The following is a 15,128-nucleotide window of genomic DNA, read 5'->3' on the forward strand; positions in this document are numbered from 1 at the left end:
AGTGTAAAAGTGGCTTAGTCATTTAGCAGCTAAAATAACTTTAAATTTCTGTAATGTTTTTAATGTATAAACTGCTAAACTGAGGTGAAGTTGGGTTTATATTGGACATTCACTGCAAATTCGAGCTTCTATTTCTCAAGAAATAAACACAAAAAGGACAAAATGTGTGTGTGTGTGTGTGTAGCTGGCGAGGTGACTTTGTAAAGAAATACTACGCGCATGCGCACGTAAGAATTCACGTCAACATGTCCGCCATATTGATGAGGGAAAGACCGCGCTGTAAACAAATACAAGTAAACGGAGGACCTGTGGTTTTTCTGGATAATAATTTACATGATTTAGTGGAGATGATAACGGCATCGTTTTCAAAAACTTGCCATTTGAAACCCGTTTTCCAAAGTTTTCAGACCCCGAAACGCCGTCGTCATGGAAACGAACAGCCGAAAGTTTTCGGTTTTTATTTGAAAATGTTGTGGTGTAAACTGCCCCTTAACAACTACAGCAAAATGCTGCTTTTATTGCTGAAGTCTTTCTGTAAACAAATAGAAATGAAATAGAATTTTTATGATTCACACTATATTACACTCCATTCTTCTTCTCAAACACAACTCCATTTTTGAAAATAATCAAGATTTTTTTTTGTTAAAAATCTATTTCATGATGCAGCTTATTATTAGAGCTGCAACTAACGATTATTTTCACAATCGATTAATTGGTCGATTATTTTTTTCGATTAATCTGATGGGGGCGGGGCAAACTTTCAGTGCCTTTTTGTTGATTTAAAATAAAATCCACAAACTGAGTGTTACAAATATAAATTCAGACTAAAACTTTACACAGATGTTTGTCCAAAACAGAAAAGAACCCAATACACACACACACACACACACACACACACACACATATATATATATATATACATATACACACATATACATACATACTGTAGTTTAATTCGGTGCTTTTTGTGCATCCATAAAAAAATAATGCATAAGTACTTATATAATATAAATGTAAACTAACTAAATAAGATACATATATATAAACATTTATAAATAGTTAGATAGATAGCATTATTTTTTATGGATGCACAAAAAGCACAGAATTAAACTCCAGTCCTAAATGAATAATAAAATCTCACTTTCACTGCACCTTGTGGTTTCTGTATCTCTGTGTCTTTAGACATGATTTTACTTTTGATCATAATGTTTGAATTAGACATTACAGATCTTACTCGCGCTACACTCTGTATCAGCGCGTCTACACTGCGCGTGACCAGCAACGCGGCCTCGTTACTAACACTTTATTTTCAGTGCTTTTTGAACTGTCTCTCAGCCCTAAATAGTTCCGCGGTATTTGTGTGGAATTGGGATGAACGTCTAGTTAAAGGGTTGATGTCTCACTGACGCAGTGATTTGTTCTTTAGGAGTGTTTTTCTCTTGAACAGCTCTCTGTGTGGAGACTTGAGGTAGTTCTGTAGTCACAGGTGCACAAATCAGTCACACAGCTCCAGCTCCACCTGCGCCTCTCGCAGGGAAACGGTTTCTGTGCACTGGCTCCGTCCCAAATCACCTTGTATGGAATGTCTATCTCTAGTGCACTAGGTGCGGTAGAGACTCCATTCGTTCAGACCGTGTGTAGTGTACCTAGATACGCAGTCGTGCAGGATTTGGGCACAGGCCACACCAATTAAACATCATCCATTTCAAGTCAAGTTGCTATTGTTAAACATTTCACTAAAACCTGTATGGAAACGTTGCTGTTCAGTTGTTCTATAAGCGCAATTTCAACCAAATACTGTGGAGTGTAAAAGTTTGTACCCCCTTTTGGTTTCTTTTGGACGGAAGGGTGTTAAATGTCCTAAACACTACAAAATTTGACTGCAAGTAGAAGTTAATTTTATTATCAGACTCAGATATCCATGTTAATATTTTTAATACTGCTCATTAGTGTTAAATGACTTGATGATTTTGTGGTCAGTAAGCCGTTTTTGTGTTGATTTTGATGTATGTTTTGGATCACTGTCCTGCTGGAAGATCCAACCACGGCCCATTTGAATCTTTCTGGCAGAGGCAGTCAGGTTTTTATTTAATATCTGTTGATATTTGGTAGAGTCCATGATGCCATGTATCCTAATGAAATGTCCAGGTCCTCTGGCAGAAAAACATTCCCAAAACATTAAAGATCCACCACCATATTTAACCGTGGACATGAGGTACTTTTCCATATGGCTACCTCTCTGTGTGCTTCAAAACCACCTCTGGTGTTTATTACCAAAAAGCTCTATTTTGGTTTCATCTGACCATAGAACCCGATCCCATTTGAAGTTCCAGTAGTGTCTGGCCAACTGAAGACACCTGAGTGTGTTTTTGGATGAGAGTAGAGGCTTTTTTCTTGAAACCCTTCCAAACAGCTTGTGGTGATGTCGGTGACTTCAGATTGTAGTTTTGGAGACTTTCTGACCCCAAGACACAACTAATTTCTGCAGTTCTCCAGCTGTGATCCTTGGAGATGTTTTGTCCACTCGAACCGTCCTCTTCAGTGTGTTGAGACGATATAGACACGCGTCCAATTCCAGGTTGATTCATAACATTTCCAGTTGACTGGAGCTTCTTAATTATTGCCCTGATGATGAAAATGAGCATTTTTGATGCTTGTGCTATTTTCTTATAGACACTTCCCATTTTGTGAAGCTCAACAACCTTTTGCTGCACATCACAGCTACAGTGGTGCTTGAAAGTTTGTGAACCCTTTAGAGTTTTCTATATTTCTACATAAATATACACAAGATTTTCAGACAAGTCCTAAAACTACACAAAGAGAACCCATTTAAACAAACGGGACACATATTATACTTGGTCATTTATTTATTGCAGAAAATAATCCAATATTACATATCTGGGAGTGGCAAAAGTATGTGAATCTTTTGCCTTCAGTATCTGGTCTGACCCCCTTGTGCAGCAATAACTGCAACTAATCATTTCCAGTAACTGTTGATTAGTCCTGCACATGGGCTTGGACATCAGTTTTGGCCATTCCAAACCAATAACTTTATTGTTCTTTAACCATTCTTTGTTTTGGGCCATTGTCTTATTGCATGCCCCACTTTCTCTTGAGATTCAGTTCAGTTCCTGGGTTCATTCTTGCCCTGCGTTTGGGGAACTCACCACTACATGAATTATAATCTTTCAGATAGCTTGGAGATTTAGTACGTGTAGACCTTCTCAACTCAGGGTTTTCCATCCCAAGGAAAGTTTCTGATGCAGCCACTTCAGAAGTTCCTCCCAGTTTTTGTTTGTGACTTTCCTCAGAGAATGAAGAACCTGAGTCTTTTGTAGAATGCGCTGGAATGTCAACATCTGGCTGTGAAGTGTCTAACAACTCTGGTGCTATTGATGTTGCATTGTGCCTGTCTCTCACCTGATCAATATGTCACCGCACTACTTGCCCACTTCCCAATGCTACTGTGCACCATACAGGACCAGTCTTTTTCTGAACTGTTCCTGGAATAAAAGTAGGTCCAGAGCTGAAGTTCCTAGTATACACTGGGTCACCCACCACGAGATATCTTTCCTTTCCATGTTGGTCATGGTACCATTTTTGTCTCAATTGTTTGTGTCTCAATGAGACCCTGTATAGACCAGTTTCCTTCCACACAGCAGTTTAGCGGCTGATTTGCCAGTGGTCGACTGTGGCGTCGTTCGGTAACTGAACAGCACTCTGCCTAGCTTTTTCAACGGACTCTCCAGCACTCTTTTCATCAGGGTTTTGAATGTTTGAACGGCCCTTTCAGCCAGACGCCTGAAGATGCATGGTAGGGTGCTGTGCTTGTGTTTGATTCCGTTTCTTTCCATAAACTCTTGGAATTCAGCACTGGTAAAAAACAAAACAAAAAAACTGCTATGGTCTGACATCACTACTTCTGGTATCCTGTGTTGGCTAAAGGTTTGTCTTAAGCACTGAATGGTAACTGTGGATGTAGACTTGATTAACAGATAAGTCTCTATCCATTTTGAGAATGCTTCTACCACGATCAAGAACATTCTACCCATCCATGGTGCACCGTAATCAATGTGAATCCTTTTCCATGGTTGCTCTGGTAACTCTCACGCATGCAGTGGCGCGTTTGCCAGAGCGTTTCTGTTTTCCTGACAGACTGCACACGATTTGACCAATGCTTCCACCTCTGCATCCAAGTGTGGCAACCACATATAGCTACGCACCAGGCCTTTCATCCTGGTAATTCCCGGATGGGTTTCGTGTAGATGTCTTAGAAGAGCCGCACACCGCGGATGTGGAATCACTACGCGAGTCCCCCATAAAACAAAGCTTCCCTGTATGCAGAGTTCATCCTATTTCCTTACATATTCGGGATGTCACTATACAAAAAATCTAGTTGTTCGTACCGATACCACCAAAAGTACACGATGCTCAGTACCATGGTGTGGTTTTTATTTTTTAAAAAAGAGAGAGAATTTAAAAAAATTATAAATTTAAAAACTCCTGGAGGACATCCTCCTCTGGCTGATACTGGCAGAGAGAGAGAGAGAGAGAGAGAGAGAGGGATATTTTAGTTCAAACACTGTCTGACCATGACTAATAAGTGCTAAGGTGCACTCCTAAACGCACACACACCCCTTATACTCTGAATGCAAGCATTAGTTTAAATTCACTGATACGGTGTCAGGATAAAAAGATTTATTAAAAGCATGAACATGTGAATAATTATTAGTGACATGAGGCTACATTTAGCTGACAGGACACGGGCTGAATGGCGATGCATGGTGGTCCATTAGGAGGTAGTTTATAACATTGCAATGCGTTAGCGTTTAACAAATAACTGGATATCGCAAACATTACATGGAGCATAATGTTAGCTGATTTCACGGCTACAATGCCAGCTGTCTTAAACATAATATAGGACCTGTCTTTCGACTGTAATCCTATAGCATTAATTTTGTGACCTAAAAATACCTCTACTTCTCCCATGAACTCGCACTTGCTCCTTCTTTGTCTCAGTCCACTCTTTTCTATCCTACTCAGTACCTCATCCAAGTTCTGCAGATGTTCATTATACCCTGAGACTAGAATGTCATCCAGATAAACTGTGACGCGTGCGATGTCTTGCAGAATCCCTTCTATTGTGTGCTGGAAGATCGCTGGACTTGAAGCACCTCCAAATGGTGGCCTGTTGTAAGTACATAATCCCTTGTGCATGTTGATTGTAACGTACTTATTGGAATTTTTGTGCAGCATTATCTTCTGATGCGCATGGGTCATGTCCAGTTTGGAAATTCTTTCCTCCTGCCGACTGAGCAAATAATTCTTCTACCTTGGGAATTGGATACTGCTCCACACTAGAGCTGGATTTACTGCGAATTTATAATCCCTACAAATTGGGATAGAACGATCAGTTTCCTGACTGGAACAATGGGAGCTGCCCACTCTGCAAACTGCATTGGTTCAATGATCTTGTCTTCCACCAGCCTCTGGAGTTCTCGCTCCAGCAGTGGACCCAACTCTTCTCTGAACACCTCGGATTGTCTCTCCAATACGTTAGCCAACTTATGACCTGGTACATTTGCTACTGTATTTACCAGCTGATGCAACAAATGATTTCCGTAGCCCCCCCCCTCCCCCCACATCTTTGAATGTTGAATCTTTGATGTTTGAATGTTGATCTTTACTGATGATCACTCCACAGCCTGCGTTAACTTCAAATACCACCTCCATGCTATTCACTTCAGTGGTTTGTGTGATAGGAGCAGCCCTAGGTAAGGCAAACTAAACAGAACCCTTACCTTCACTACAGTGAGAGAGAGGCCTTTAGTTGCATAGATGTTACCCTGGGTCCTTATGACCTTACAGACTACTACCTGTCTTGCTCTTGGGGTGATCTTTGATGGTTGATATCTTCTGGGGAGGGTAATGATGGTCTTGAATTTCCTCCATTTGTGCACAATCTGTCTGTGATCAAATATTATCATTTTGTCTCGTTTGTTTAACTGGGATCTCTTGGTCTACTTTTAGGACTTGTGTAAAAATCTGATGTTTTGGGTCATCTTTATTCATATATATATATATATATATATATATATATATATATATATATATATATATATATATATATATATATATAATTCTGAAGGGTTCATAAACCTTCAAGTACCACTGAATATATCTTGGCCTCACTTATTGTTCTGAATGAGTAAGAGAATTTGGCTTATGCGTTACCTATCCCTGTGAAACAGGAAGTCATGGTTGAACAATGTCCTGTTCCTAGTTTCCCAAGTGTACAAAAAAGTAAAATATCAAGAGGAATATACTTCAAATACATTTTTCATGGATTCATAGGGGTGCCAATAATTGTTGTACACTCATTTAACAAATATTTTTTTATAAACTTGTGGTGTTTGCAATTGTTTATCCATGAGAGCAGAGTATTTTTGTGAATTTTTTTTGAACAAAAGGTTTTCTTCTTTGCTCATATTTACCAAGGGTGCCAATATTAGTGGAGGACACTGTACACCATTTTGTGATCACAGAAATTAACACAAACTCAAGAAACTCCACAATATTCAGAGGAGCGTCCACTTTTTCAAAGTTACTGCAGATTTGGGCCAAAACATGTCATGACACGTCATCACCACAACAGGCCTTCAGCACAGGTTACTCTACTTCCTGAAAAAGTGCAGACCCGGATACAAGTTACGTTCACATTCATGGGACAATTCACATTCACAGTTCCAGTGTAACCGAATTCAACCACCTTCTACAGGTAGTCTCGGGTTCGGGTGCAGAAAGAAGAAAAACAACACAACTGATTTAAAATAAAAATATAGAAAACAATCTAATGTAAGGTTCTGATCCGGTTTGCTTTCAGCAGGAAGGCTGTCCTCTTTCCTGTTGCTCTTTCCCTTCCATTAGTTTGATTGTTTGATTCGTTTCGAGACGATTCGGAGTCAATTAATTTTCTAGTGAGCGTCGAACACTTCCAAACGAACTAGACTGAGATGAGTATTTGATTCTCACTAGAAAGTGATTCGACTCTGAATCAACTCGAAATGAATCAGTCAAACTGATTCAGACTCTATAAAAGGACTATGAGATGTGACTAAGATATATATTCCAATGTTTTGCTTTACAATTCCACTGTGTGTGTGTGTGTGTGTGTGTGTGTGTGTGTGTGTGTGTGTGTGTGTGCGCGCGCGCGCACGTGTGTTTTTCAGGGGAATGAGAAACTCTGACACAACAGTACATCCTGACCATTGGTACTGTGTACACATCAACATACACACACGTCTCCATGCTGGACATCTCAGGAGCTTTTACACACAGTGCTAGGAATATCACGGGACAGAGAAACGCACCTCCAAAGTGAGCGAGTTTAGTGTCAACCGGTGAAATTTGCTGTAGCATGAACGCTTCGCCTCTGTGAGCTTCACTCTCCGTCAGGTTCACTGTAATTAGACATAAAATGTACATAATGTTTATTTTTCATACATTTAGGATTTAATGTTTTTTTTTTTTTTTTTTTACTCTTCAAGGAACAGAAATGATCTTTCGAGGCAGCTTCTTCATCACTACCTGCTCTGTTTGACTCAAAAATGTAACGACCGGTTTCAAAAAGTCACGATGTCTTCAGTTCATGTGATTTTACTGTTGAATTTAAACAGGAAATGTGAAATATTTTTTCCTTTGTTTCCTCTACTGTCTTTTTGCTGTGATATTGAACACAGTTGTAATTTTTTTTAAATAATAAATAAATGATCATTCTATTCTCTCACTTTCCTTGTCCTAATTGTCCTGTATCTGTTAAATCCGTTTCATCTCTGGTCTTTCTGTCTGTATGAACATTTGTAGAAATGACTTGTAGTCCATATTTTTAAATATTTTTATTCATGATTTTGAATTTAAATAAAGATATTCTTTAATTCTGTATTTTGTCATTTAATTATCATTAGAAATCAGAAGATCAGATTAAAGCCACGGCTTCTTTACCTGTCGAAGCTGTAAAACTTTCAATAAACCAGTCAATGGATCAGCTGGATAAATGTAGATTTTTATTTACTGATGAGATGTATTGATGGTGTTGATAGATTATTTGAAGATTTTTTATTGATCTTGAACAATCATTCAGTTAAATATTTTTTTTTTTAAAACTTGATAAATAGTTGATTAAATAAATGTAGTGTAATGTACTGAGTCAAATATGAAAACTACAAATAAATAAAATCTATTTATATCTGTGTATAATTAAACCTCACTTAATACAAGAAATTCATATCCTAAATGTTGCAAGTGATTAATCTGATCATTTTATTCAGCTGTTTAATTATTACTTTCTAAATAATAAACAAATGAATGTTCTGGATTCATGAGGAATGTTTACATTTTGTGTCCAAACTCAAAAGTTTAAACAAAGTGTATATTTATGATAATAAAGCACAAAGAATGTGAAACCTCAACACGTCTACAATCATCGATGAATTAAATATTAATTAAAAAAATTAAGATGAAGTATATTTTTAATTAAAATGTAATTATAAAGGAGCACTTTTTAAAATAAAATAATAAATATTTTTTTATAATATTTATATTATTATAATAAAAAAAATCAAAGATTTGATTTAAAATAATGATAAAGCTGTTTTTTTTGGTATGTATTTGTATATCTTATCCTCTATCGTGTTTAAGAAGAAGAGGATAATGAAGCTTTTTATGAAATAATATTTGGGTTTATTTTATTTTATTTTCTCCTCACAGATTCAAATTTACGTCAACGTCCGTTACGTTGGTGACGTCACCGCGAGCGCGAGAAGTCGAAGGTAGGAGCAGAAACCGTTGTTAGTGTTAGTTCTGGCCCGTTTGGACCCAGACTAAAGCGAGTTTATTCGGTTCTGTGTAACCGAACCCGTTCTGTTCTGTATTGTGTGTATGTGTGTAGTTAACGGTGTTAACACCTGTGTTTCAGGTGTATCAGTATGAAGCAGGCGGTGACGGCGCACTGATTCACTCTCGGAGCTCGGTTCACTAATGACCGAATCACCGTGGAACCGACTAAAGATAACTCACACCTTACGGAGAAGAAGAACAAGAGGAGGAGAAGTGAGAAATAACATTTTATAACTTTTTTTATTCACTCCTCTGGTTCAGTATTAATGTTAATATTATACAAATATGCTAGCGGTGCTAGCTTTTGAGGAGGCAGTCCAGTCCACGCATGCGCAGTGTAATTAATGAGCAAGCTATTCGAAATGTGATTAGCAAATAGGTCGATGTTATTTTTGATTCTATTTAAAACGATGAATTCACTCTATCAATAACTGACCAGTCTGAGAATACTGCATGATTTACTTTTATAAGTGGACGTGGCAGAACGACATTTAGCTTCACTGGCTAATTAGAGCTCTTTTTCTAATTTAATGGCTGAGTCATCCGGCTTTGCGCATGCGCAGTGTGGGTTTAGGCGCTGTAGTCTTCTTCTTTTGAATTATTATTATTATTATTATTATTATTATTATTATTATTATTATTGAGACCATCTGGGGTGAATTTGGAGCATGTGGGGGGTTTGAGTGAACCCAGAATGACCTATAAATATTCTTTTAATATCTCCAGAACTGAAGCAGCACAAACAAAAAATTTTACGGCAAAAACCAGCACAAACTATTCTACCGATGTTTTGTGTTGGTTGGGGGGCCAACTTCACGCAGGGTGTGTGTGTGTGTGTGTGTGTGTGTGTGTCTTTGTATGCTCTTCAAATATCCAGGTGTTAGATGGTCAAGTGTGTAGTGTACAGATAGAGTGCACAATTTAAGAAATAGGAACCAGTCAGAGAGAGGACATCGTAATAAGAACAGGAAGCACTGACCAAATAAGGAAATAGATTAAACTGGTACACGGCGTATGGGAGGCAGGAGATCGTGACAGTTATGTTGAATTATAACGTGTTGGATTATAGAAATAAATAAAGTGGTACTGGTGTGTGTGTGTGTTTTAGGATGAGCTGGAGTGGGGCAAAGAGAACTGCATTCAGATCAAATGGATACGAGAGGTTATGACTCTCTCTCACTCACTCGCACACATCTATACACACACTTCTTGACACAGATCCCTAACTATCATTTCTGGTGTGTGTGTGTTAGAGGTGGCCGAGTTGTTTGAGGATCTGAAGAATCGAGTGTCACAATTCAACATGCACATCAGCGAAACTTCCTCTCCCTCTGACTACACCAGCGCGCACACAGAAATTCATAGTGCAGGTAACACACACCCACACGAGTAGAACAGGTGTAGTTAACAGCATATGTGTATAAAGAGGCTTTTTTCTTTAGGTCAAAATATATACAGCAGGGGTGCCCAAGTGCAGGTAGATTGCCATTAAAAAAAAAGATGTTAGTTGCCGTACAGGGCAGCCAGTCTGAGATCTCGTCTTTTCTCTCACCACGCGTGTGCGATCAAGCGCGCCAGTGCTAAAGGCTAGCGAGCGAAATCGCGGGGAGAGGACATTTTTCAGTCTTTTAAAGACTTCATTGACAAAACCCAGCTCCAGTGTGCAAATTGATATCAGTCAATGGTTGAGCGGCGCAAATGGATTCATTGCCAAGTGCAGGGAAGACGATGCTTTCCCTGACTTCTTTAACTACCACTGCATAATACACCAACAAGCCTTATGCGCAAGAATGCTAGACATGAAAGAGATCATGGATGTGGCAACAAAGATCGCCTGTTCTATACGTGCTAGATCACTTCAAAGATGGCTGTTCCGTGCACATCTGGAGAAGGCAGATTACGACCAATCAGCTCCTGCTACACACTGACGTGAGACGGCTTAGTAGGGGTAAATTCCTGCAGAGATTTCGAGAGCTCTGTCCGGAGATAAGCGAGTTTCTTTTTGCTGTTAAACATGCAGAATACACCCACGTCAATGATGATCAGTGGCTGCTGGACTTTTTTTAACCAAGCATTTTTAACCGATCTGACCAACTTAATTTGGAGCTGCAAGGAAAAGACAAAAATTAAAGGCAGTCAATGCCTTTAAACGGAAAATGCAACTTCTGTCCTCAAAGCTGCAGCGCCATGTTTTTGGGAACTTCCAAAACCTCGCGTCAGATCTGGAGACGCAGAGGAAGGCTTGTGCGCAATTTAACATTGCACGCTACACGGAGCAGATTGACAGCTGTCGGTCAGAGTTTGACAGACGCTTCAAGACTTTGCTTTACTGGAGCCATTCGCCACATTCATGTGCTACCCGTTTAGGGACAATGTTGAGGTTGATTCACTCGCATCGAAAATTGCAACGCTGTTCACCTGAACTTGTCTGAAGTGGAGGATGAGATTTTTTGAAACTACAGACTGACATTCAGCTGAAGTCCAGGGCTCATGGACAGTTCTGGAACTTACTCACAGGGGAAAAGTACCCAAACATGAGGAAATGTGCCACCTCCTTGACTGCATTATTTGGCTCTACTTATTTATGTGAGTCAGCCTTTTCCCTCATGAAGATCATTAAGTCCAAATACCGTTCCACAATGACTGATCATCATTTGGAGGCCTGCTTGAGGCTGGCTACCAGCAGCTACTGTCCGGACTATGCAACCCTGGCTGATTCTATTCAGTGCACGTCATCAGAGTAAGGTAATGACCAAAAATGTACTGAATTGTAGCGTCCCATAAGGGTTCATTCAGTTATGCAAGGTACATGAACATATAGTGTGTGTGTGTGTGTGTGTGTGTGTGTATATATATATAATATATATATATATATATACACACACACACACACACACAAGTATACGCAGTGTATATATAAATATTTTTCGCATTTTTAGTGTAGGTAGATCTCTTTGACTGGTCATGTTAAAAGTAGCTCGCAAGTCAAAAAAGTGTGTGCACCCCTGATATACAGTAAATATAAATATTAGTCATAATTCACAGCCTTAGAAGCACAAGCATCCAAAGTGATGACAAAGTCCAAGAAGTGTAACTTACTCCTGCAGAAAATAAATAATAATAATTATTAAGTATCAGTGATGTTTCCGTTGTTCAGGTGGCGATTGCAGGCGCATTTTATCCGAACTGCTTCCTCCAGGGAACAGTGGACGAGGAGCTCGCCTCCAAGGAACTCTATGGAAACGACCCCAGGACCACCATAGTGGTATTCAGTCAGCTTCCATTTAACTAGGGGATTAATAATAATATTATTATTATTATTATTATTATTATTATTATTAGTAGTAGTAGTAGTAGTATTATATCTCTCTCTCCCTCCCTCTCTCTCTCTCTCAGGTGTGTAATCTCCCTCCATTTGCATTCCTCTACCATAAACAGCTCCAGTCTCTCTTCAGACACTGGTCAAGTCAAATCCATCTCCTTTGACAGCTCCAGGTGTGTGTGACACCACTGTGTGTGTGTGTGTGTGTGTGTGTGTGTGTGTGTGTGTGTGTGTGTGTTTAATTGTGATTTTCTATAAACATGTATTGTGGGTCTGTGTGTATCAGGGCCTATGTAGAGTTCTACCGCTCGTCAATGAGAGGTTCTGGCGTTCTCCCAGAGGTCTCTCTGTCTCTCCTCCTCGCGCAGAAGAGACTTCCTCTCCATCTCAACGTTTAACCCGCTGGAGAGGTGGAGACTTGGGCAGGGGGGTAGTGTATCTCACACCTCAGATATACACGGTACACACACACACACGCACACTGCAGCGAGCATTATCAGATGAGTCATAGTTACATTTTAAGTGAGAGTAGTCATGTGACCACATCCCCTAGACAGTGTGATGTTTAGATGATGTTCTGTACATTAGTGCTGTTCTGTTACAGGTCTCTCTCTCTCTGTGTCTCTCTCACTCACTGTGTGTGTGTGTCTCAGGGTGAATGTGGATTTTCAGAATCAGTCAGTGAGCCCTGTCGGGGTTCTGAGCAGCTCCATTGAGTTGGAGAATCTTCCGTCTAACCCTGTCTTTATCGTCAATATCACCGAGGTGTCTGTTCCGCCTCTTTCACTTTCAGTGCACAAATAAAAAAAAAAGCAGTGGCTCCTGTGTGTGTGTGTGTGTGTGTGTGTGTGTGTGTGTGTGTGTGTGTGTGGAGAAAGTCTGGAGTTTGGAGAAACAGAGGTGGCTGACAGTGGCCGTTAATACACGGGCGCTCTGCCCACTTCCTGTCTCACTTTATCCAAATCTTCTGTGTCTCGCCCCTTTCTCTGAACCTCACACCAAACCTGGGAACTACTACAGAGCCAAAATACTGCATGTCATGGGGAGTAATGTGGAGGTAACATCTGTACACACACACTATTAAAGCGCCTCCGTGATGGAGAATGGAGTGGTTACAGGAAAACTGCACATTGAGTGTACGTGTGTGTGTGTGTGTGTGTGTGTACAGGTGTTCTTTGTGGACTTTGGAAACACTTCCAAGGTGCCATGTAACTCTCTCTGGAACTTCCTGCTGACCGGCAAGCTCTGCCCTTTCAGGTATTGTCTCCATGGCAACAATTTAGGCTGTAAACATTAAACACTTAATCTCCAACAATACGTAGTTAATCCAAAATAGTGTGCACCAGAAGCGTATATACTGAGGGGAGTGTGTGTGTGTGTGTTCGTTCAGGCTCAGGAGTTCAGCGTGGCGTGTTTGGCATCATCAGCACAGTCAGTCAAGAAGTCAGTGTTACAGAGTAAAAGTCTTTTAATTCATTCAGTACAGCAATATCAAGAAACACAAACAAACATCACAAGCTCATCACACAACTTGGTGACGTCTTCCACGTCCTTCATCTGAAAAGACACAGACGAAATAGAAATCACACACTGCAAGGACACAGCATGGTTCTGTTTTACACACACCTGAGAGGAGATAAACCAGCTGAACTTTCTAATCTTACATTAAACATCCAACAAGCAGCTTTCGGGTCACAGTGACTACGTTTACATGGACAGCAGTAATCTAATTATTGACTTTACTCTGAGTAAGATAATAATGTGATTAAGGTGTTTACATGCGTCGCTTTTAGAATACTCCTGTCATGTTCCCGTTTTACATGTTTTAGAACATAATTAGATTAACAGCCCGCATCATTACGTCACCGCGCCACGCCGTCCGACGTCCCTCCAGAATTTCACGTATCAACACACAGTTCGTCTTCGTTATGGAACCGTATACAGTTTTACATGTTTTTATTTAATTTTTAATTTTTTTACGAACGCTTTAAGTGCAGTTAATTATTTGTCATGCTGTACCTGCTAATACACAACTGCTTGAAGCCGTGGGCTGCGTCCCAAATCGCATATTTACTGTCTATATAGTAGCCGAGATACATGTATTTTTCCCCATTACAGGCCTGTAGTAGGAAAGTATGTGATTTGGGACACAGCCGAGCTCTCTTGTTTGCCGTAAAACTGCCGTGTGTGATCGTGTCCTGTCGCAAAATGCGGTGAAAACTCTCACACAACGTTCATAGTGTGATTAAGGTGTTTACATGTCACTACTACACGTCCATAATGCGACTAAAACAGGAATACTCCACCTGTCTTAATTAGATTATTGCTTACTTCGATTATGACCTTAATTAGATTAAGGTAAAAAATTGCTGTTTACATGGTAGTTTCTTAATTAGAGTATGGTCTTAATCGGATCAAGAGTGGATTATTGTTGTCCATGTAAACGCAGCTAGTGAGAGATTAATGACAAGTTCCTGTAACACTTCTTCTGCTTTAAACTCGAACCTGAGGGTTACGACACCATCTCGAACTAAAACAACTTCTATCTACAAAGCTACAGTGCAGAAGAGTTACTCTGACCGGGGCAGGGGCTGGTAAGGTGTGAAAGCAGCTTGAAGTATTTCAGTGTAGTACATTCTGCTCAAGAGTCACTTTGGCTCCCTCCGCTCTAATCTTGGCCAGCTGCTGGATCTGCTGGAGCATTCAGCGCAGCTAAGCGTGCTTGAGTTAGTTGTCTTACTGTTTGTGATGCGCTGCACGTTAAACACAGTCAGTCAAACAGGTGCGTAATGAACGTGCACAGAGAGACAGAGAATAAGACTGAATAAGTTCAGACGTTACCCGAACAAAACAGTGGCGTTATTGAGGAGTTGCTTGATCGGGTCCTGCGCAGGTGGTTCTTGCGGAGGCG

The 15,128-nt window shown here is 40.0% G+C and overlaps 2 protein-coding genes across 7 annotated transcripts in view; one reads left to right on the top strand and one right to left on the bottom strand.

The window, feature by feature from the left end:
* LOC128630844 (uncharacterized) overlaps window positions 1-15,128 on the bottom strand; it is a 320,670-nt gene that overhangs the window by 173,903 nt on the left and 131,639 nt on the right. The window lies entirely within an intron of this gene.
* Window positions 1-15,128, top strand: part of LOC128630836 (NLR family CARD domain-containing protein 3-like) — a 38,205-nt gene that overhangs the window by 11,266 nt on the left and 11,811 nt on the right. The window contains exons 11-21 of one of the 4 annotated variants that reach the window (XM_053679114.1): window positions 5,044-5,193; window positions 7,230-7,377; window positions 8,975-9,108; window positions 10,004-10,057; window positions 10,149-10,265; window positions 12,053-12,160; window positions 12,292-12,390; window positions 12,504-12,982; window positions 13,238-13,274; window positions 13,386-13,474; window positions 13,608-13,674. The gene's annotated coding sequence lies outside the window, so the exon portion shown is untranslated. Of the gene's footprint in view, window positions 1-5,043; window positions 5,194-7,229; window positions 7,435-7,547; window positions 7,935-8,974; window positions 9,109-10,003; window positions 10,058-10,148; window positions 10,266-12,052; window positions 12,161-12,291; window positions 12,391-12,503; window positions 12,983-13,237; window positions 13,275-13,385; window positions 13,475-13,607; window positions 13,675-15,128 lie in introns of those variants that run through there. The other 3 variants (XM_053679116.1, XM_053679115.1, XM_053679117.1) reach the window with 3 other exon arrangements.

Source organism: Ictalurus punctatus, unplaced genomic scaffold (genome assembly GCF_001660625.3).
Source record: "Ictalurus punctatus breed USDA103 unplaced genomic scaffold, Coco_2.0 Super-Scaffold_100068, whole genome shotgun sequence".
Classification (NCBI taxonomy): Eukaryota; Metazoa; Chordata; class Actinopteri; order Siluriformes; family Ictaluridae; genus Ictalurus; species Ictalurus punctatus.